Genomic DNA, 6570 nt, shown 5'->3' on the forward strand with positions numbered 1-6570 from the left:
GTAAATGTTTTTGTTTTATACCAACAACAAAAGTGCACAGAGTGAGGAAAACATGAGAATGCCTTTTCATTGCTAAAAATGTTTGGAAATATGTACAACTTTGATAGAGTTTCTGTGTGCTCTGAGATACCCATGGTCACTTCGTGTAAAACCAGTTACAATGTCTATCTAGAAGAGAAGCTATGTGATCAGAAGCCAATTAAGCCTAATAAGGGCAATCTATACCGTCACTAAGGAGAGGTGTTTCTTTTAAAGGGGTTTCCCCTACTTTATGGTATTCACATGGCGACAGAATGTGGTACAGTTCCATTTGGCATCTTCTTCTTCCTCTTCCTCCTCCTCGTGTTCCTCATCCTCCTTGTCTTCCTCCTCTACCTTTTTCTGGGCAGCTTTAGCTGCCTCCTTTGCCCCATCGAACTTCCCTTTTGATTTAAAATCTGCAACATCCTTCTCCTATTTCTCCTTCAGTTTGGCTGCCTTATTATTATAAAATCGCTTCTCACCGTCACTCAGATTGTTCCACATTTCGCCAAGCTTCTTTGCCACATCCCCAATGAATAAGCCAGGATTTGTAGATTTCATTTTAGGATGAAATTCTGAATAGAACAGGAAGAAGCCAGATGGTGGCTGTTTGGGTGTGTTAGGATCCTTCTTCTTTCCACCTTTCACTGACACATAGTCTTTCATTTATCTATTATATCATACCTTATCAGCTTTTGCAATCTCATCAAACTTGGATTTCTCTTTCCCTGACATAGTCTTCCACCTCTCGGAGCACTTTTTAGAAAACTCTGCAAAGTTGACAAGAACGTCCGGGTTCTTCTTCTTATGCTCTTCCCAGTAAGTCTGCACAAAGAAGGCATAAGCAGACATCTTGCCCTTCGGTACCTTGGGATCACCTTAACCATGGTGAACTCTGTATTGTTTGCTAGTCTCCCAATTATAACTTAAAAAACACACATGATGATAGAATGCTATTGTGCTATAAGAAATGAAGAGTAAGCTGTTTTGAAAAACCTGGGAAGATTTATATGAACTGATTGATGCAAAGTGAAGTGAGCAGGACTAGAAGAACATTGTACACAGTAACAGCAGTATCATAATGATGATCAACTGTGAAAGACTTGGCTGCTCCAATCAATACAGTGATCCACAATTCCAAAGGACTCATGATGAAAAAATGCTATTTAGCTCCAGAAAGAGAGCTGATGAACTCTGAGTGCAAATTGAAGCATAATTTTTTCATTTTTTATTTTTTTCAACATGGCTAATTTAGAAATATGTTTTTATAACTCTACATGTATAACTTTACATGTATAATTGATATGCTATTGCTTGCCTTCTCAATGGGTGGGAAAGGGGCAGGAGAGAGGAAGAGAATTTGGAATTCAAAATGTTTTAAAATAATGTTAAAAATAAATATTTTTAAAAATACATACACATGATTCTGAGAAGGGACCCATGGGCTTTACCAGATACTGCCAAAATGCCCATAACTCAAAAAAGGTGAAGGACACATGCCTGGCATGGATCTTTTATTCTAGATGCATGTTTTAATAAGCATTTTTATTTAAAGTTTTGAGTTCCAATAGATGCATTATTTGATGTGGCCTGAATATTGATATCCACTATCATAGTCCCACATACGTTGCTCCTTTCCTACCTTCCCTGCCCACCCCCATACATATGCTACCACCACCGCCAAGCAGACTTGGAAGAGCTCAGAAGATACCTCATTTAGACAAATAGGAGGGGATTAAATCTGATTAACATCCATTTATGATGACAGCTCTTCCATTCAGGTGCTCTATCTCTGACCCAGGCTCCTCGAGCAGCCAAGTGGCACCTCCCCACTCTGGAGCCAACCATACTCACGGGAGACTTAGAGAATACGTCCATTTGGCATCAACGTACTGTGGCTCAGAACTCTAATCTCAGTCATGCAGGGGTGGGGTAGAATAGGGAAGGATTACAGGCATCTACTACCATGCCTCACGTCAAATAAATCTTCTGAATTCCCATCCCCAAACCTGTGTTTGTACATTTCATCTGGTATTGCCTCCCCTTCCTCTCTGCCAATCTCAATACCACCAACCATTCAGGTCCCTTCTCAAATTCCACCAAAGCTTTGAAGACTTTCTTGCTTTCCCCAGTCCACAGTGATCTCCCCTTTTCTGAATCTGCATGCCCCTCATCACTGTTCTGCCATGGTTCTGCCATACATTAGAAGGGAGTGGTCACAGGACCCAGATTTCTGCACCACTTTGGCACTACCCACACCCCACATTTGGTTCTCAACATATACTGGCTTGTGCTGTTAACTTGTCAATAAGTCCATGTCTACTCTCTTGACTAGACTGTAGACTCTTAAAAGGTCTCTGTTTTTTAAAATTATTATTTCTTTCAGCATTTTGGCTTGGGCTATGTATTAAGTAAAGACTTTTTTTAGGGTGGGTCAATGAGGGTTAAGTGACTTGCCCAGGGTCACACAGCTAGTAAGTGTCAAATGTCTGAGGCTGGATTTGAACTCAGGTCCTCCTGAATCCAGGGCCAGTGTTTTATCCACTGCACCACCTAGCTGCCCCAAGTAAAGACTTATTGAATGAATGAGAAAAAAGTGAATCCTTTGGGGTTACAACTGAGTCAAAGAAATGTTTGGTTCCAATCCCATGCAAAAAGTGAACACTAAATAAATGTTTAATAAACCCATTCTCAGAAACATATCAATCTGGGGCCTGGAAGGAACTTGAGAGCACATTTAGTCAGTCCATTTACTTTCTTTCTTTCTTTCTTTTTTTTTTTTTTTGCGGAACAGTGAGGGTTAAGTGACTTGCCCAGGGTCACACAGCTAGTAAGTGTCAAATGTCTGAGGCCAGATTTGAACTCAGGTCCTCCCGAATCCAGGGCTGGTGCTTTATCTACTGTACCACCTAGCTGCCCCCAGTCCATTTACTTTCAGGGGGAACCCTGTATAAAAAGGACTTCTAAGTCACCAATTTAAGGTTTTCTGCTCTTCAATCAGCCTGCATCCCAGAGCTGCTGGAAGAAAGAACATTTCCAACCAATATAACCCGTCTTTTTCATACGTCCTTTAGCAACACCTTCTCTCCCTTCTAAGTCATTTCTGGCAGAGAATCTTGGGACAAACTGCAGAACTGGCCAAAATTCTCCACTCACAACCTGAATCTCTGGCTCCCTGGATGATCGGCAGCTGCACACAAAACTGGGAGGGTAAAAGCGAAAGCTTGTTAACTACATAAGCAACAAATTAAACTTTCATTGGAGTTTGATCGAAATCCAATGCACATCCACAAGACTTACCTGCCCCCAGTTTGGAGACAATTAACTTCCCCCATGTTCTCTAAATTGGGCCAATCTCCAGATAATCCCTTCAATCATTCATTTAGTTCTTGAAATTCTACCCCTTCCTCAAAGCCTTTCAGGGGTGAAGGGAGAAGTGATGGTGTCCCTGGGATGGCCACATCTGGCTGTTCTTGGCATTCCTTCAACTGCCCTAAGATTGTTTTCACACTGAAGAGAGTAATATCATGAGAAATCCAGCTGTTGTCTGCCTTGGTTGGAGGAATAGTCATTCCATAGTTACTATTTCTTCTGTATGGTTTCATATATGCTTGTGTGTCTATGTTAGGGAGTAAAACCCAAGGAGGCAAGGACCACTCTGTTTTTGTTTTTGTTTTTTTTGTTTTTGTTTTTTTTTTTTTGTAGGCAATGGGGGTTAAGTGACTTGCCCAGGGTCACACAGCTAGTAAGTGTCAAGTGTCTGAGGCTAGATTTGAACTCAGGTACTCCTGAATTCAGGGCCGGTACCTTAACCACTGCGCCATCTAGCTGCCCCCAAGGACCATTCTGTATCTTGCTTGGCTGAGAACCTCAGAGAGGGGCATGCTCTTAATAAAGACATTCACATGGGGCCAATGCAGCAAAACTTAAACACTCTGTCTCTGCCTAATGCCTCTACTTCTTAACTGCCTACTGTCCTCTTACCCTTTGTGATCTGGATTCTACTCCCATCAGTAGAATGAAACGACTCTCTCAAAGGGCATCAATACTTCCTCATCACCAATGGCCTTTTATAAATCTTCATTGCCTTTAATGTCTCTGACTTTTGGCATAACTGCCCATTTTCTCCTGCTGAATATATTCCTCTACCCTGCTACAGACACTACACACACTTCTGATTTTCCTCTTACCTCTCTGCCCATGTTTTCTTTTTCACTGCACCACCTTTCTTAATGTGGGTGTTTCCCAAGACACTGTTCTGTCTCCTTAATAAACTTTCTCTCTTGGCAAAGTCACTCATTTCCAGGGCTTCAATGATCACTTTTATAAGATGATTCATATATATATATATATATACACACACACACACATATATACATATGTTTCTTATACACACATGTATACATACACAGACATAAATATATACATATATAAAAATATCTATGTGTGTATCTCTCTATCTCTATTTATCCTATCTATCCATTCTATCTACCTATCCATCTATCATTTATCCTGTCTATCCTTCCTATAACTATCTATCTAATCTATCTAATCTATCTATCCATCTATCTCTATCTCCAGTCAGAACTTGATACCCACATTCTGAGCTGCCCATAGGCAATCTCCACCTCATTGTCTCCCTCCCACCCCCAGCACCTTCATGTCAGTCTGTCCAAAGTTGAGTTCTTCATCCCCCCCCCCCAAACTGGTCTCTCCTCATAGTAAAGACCCAGAGGCATAAAGATGCAAGTGCATTCATTGGACTGAGCAGACCAGTTTCACTGTCACGAACAGTGCATGGAAGGTAGTCACTTTAGATTAGTCCCATAAGATAGGATGGTTTTAGATGTTGGAGGACATGTTTCCATCTGTGGCAGCACCACTTCCTCTCCCCTCCATGCCTGCAACTTAGGAGTTGGTTTAAATTCCCTCCTCTCCCTCACCTCTCATATCTTATCAGTTCCCAAATCTTGTTGACCCACCTCAGCAATATCTGTTGCATCTGCCCCTTCTTCTCTCTCTCCACCTCCCCCACCTAGCCCAAGCCCTCATTTTCATTCATCTGGTATATTGTCATAATCTGTGAACAAGTCACCCCTATCCATACATACAATGCACCCCTCATACCACCCTGAGAACTATCTTTCTTATGTTTAGAGCTGGTCATGATATTCTCTGCTAAGGATTCTTCAATATCTCCCTATTATTTGGCAAGCAAAGCTCACATTTCTTTGTCTAACATTCAAGATCTTCCAACATCTAGCACAGGATTAATCTTATTTTACTGCCCTTCACATGCTATCCAGGCCAGCTAAACCAGTTTACTCTCTGTCCAATGAACGCATCTATACTATATATCATCCTTCTGAGTCTTTATGCTATTTTCTTTGACTGGAAAGCCTCCCTGTGTCCCACCCTTACCCTGTTGGATTTCTACTCATCCTGTAAAGTCCAATGCCAATGCTACCTCCTCCAGGAGACCCTACCTGATCCAAAAACCTTCCTTCTTGGCCCTCACAAAGAACATCTCATGGCACAACAAGTCAAAGATTTGAGAGTCAGAAAGCATGTCAGAGATCACCTTGTTCCATGCTCTCATTTTACAAATGAAGAAACTGAGGCTCAGAGACATTAAGTCGGTCGGCAAGCATTCATTGCTCTATATCACCCAGGTAGTAAGTGGCAGAGATGGCATTTGAAACCCCTCTCCACCCAGGGATCTTTCTATTGAGCTGAGTCGCTCCCATTGTGGTCCATGCCATAACCACCTGAACAGGTCCTGCAGGTGTCATTACCCTCATTTTCTAAAGGAGGAAATGGAAACTCAGAAGCTGTGACTGGCCCCAGAGGTAGGAAGCATCTGAGATGGGATGTAAACTTCGGGCCACTGGGCTCCAAGTCTACAACCACACAGTGCTTTTCCATGCTTGTTAACTCAGCAGGATGGTTTGGGACTCCCTACAGAAGGGAGTGATTTATGATAATAATCTCTGGGGGCACAGGCAGTGAATCAAGGACAAGTTGGGCAAGTGTGGGGCCGATTTCTCCACATGCTTGTGGCTCCCGGCAGGTCTCCAATCTGCCTTTCAAAGTGTCTACCTTGCCTCTTACCTACTCTTTCTTCTCTACTTCTCTCTCTGTCATTTCAAAAATCACATCACCTTATATATTTGTAACACACAGCATCACAAGATTCTCCTACAAAGAAAATCAACCTGGGCAGAGGTAAGGCTATACTACCACTAAGACTTTTTGTTGTTGTTCTTCGGTCATGTTTCAGTCATGTCCAACTCTTTGGGGCTCCATTGAGACAGGAGGGCTTTCTTAGCAAAGATACTGGAGTGATTTGTCATTTCCTTCTCCAGCTCATTTTGCAGGTGAGGAAACTGAGGCAAACAGGGTTAAGTGACTTGCCAAGGGTCACACAGTTCAAAAGGGTATCTGAGGCTGGATTTGAACTCGGGTCTTTCTGACTCCACTGTGCCACCTAGCTGCCCCACTGCAACAACTGTTCCTACTACTAATTCACACTTCTATTGCACTTTCCCC

At 42.2% G+C, this 6570-nt stretch overlaps 1 pseudogene; it reads right to left on the reverse strand.

The window, feature by feature from the left end:
* Positions 1 to 264: 264 nt before the first annotated feature.
* Positions 265 to 3356, reverse strand: LOC122738258 (annotated as a pseudogene).
* Positions 3357 to 6570: the final 3214 nt, after the last annotated feature.

The sequence above is a fragment of the Dromiciops gliroides genome, chromosome 2, assembly GCF_019393635.1.
Source record: "Dromiciops gliroides isolate mDroGli1 chromosome 2, mDroGli1.pri, whole genome shotgun sequence".
NCBI classification, from domain to species: Eukaryota; Metazoa; Chordata; class Mammalia; order Microbiotheria; family Microbiotheriidae; genus Dromiciops; species Dromiciops gliroides.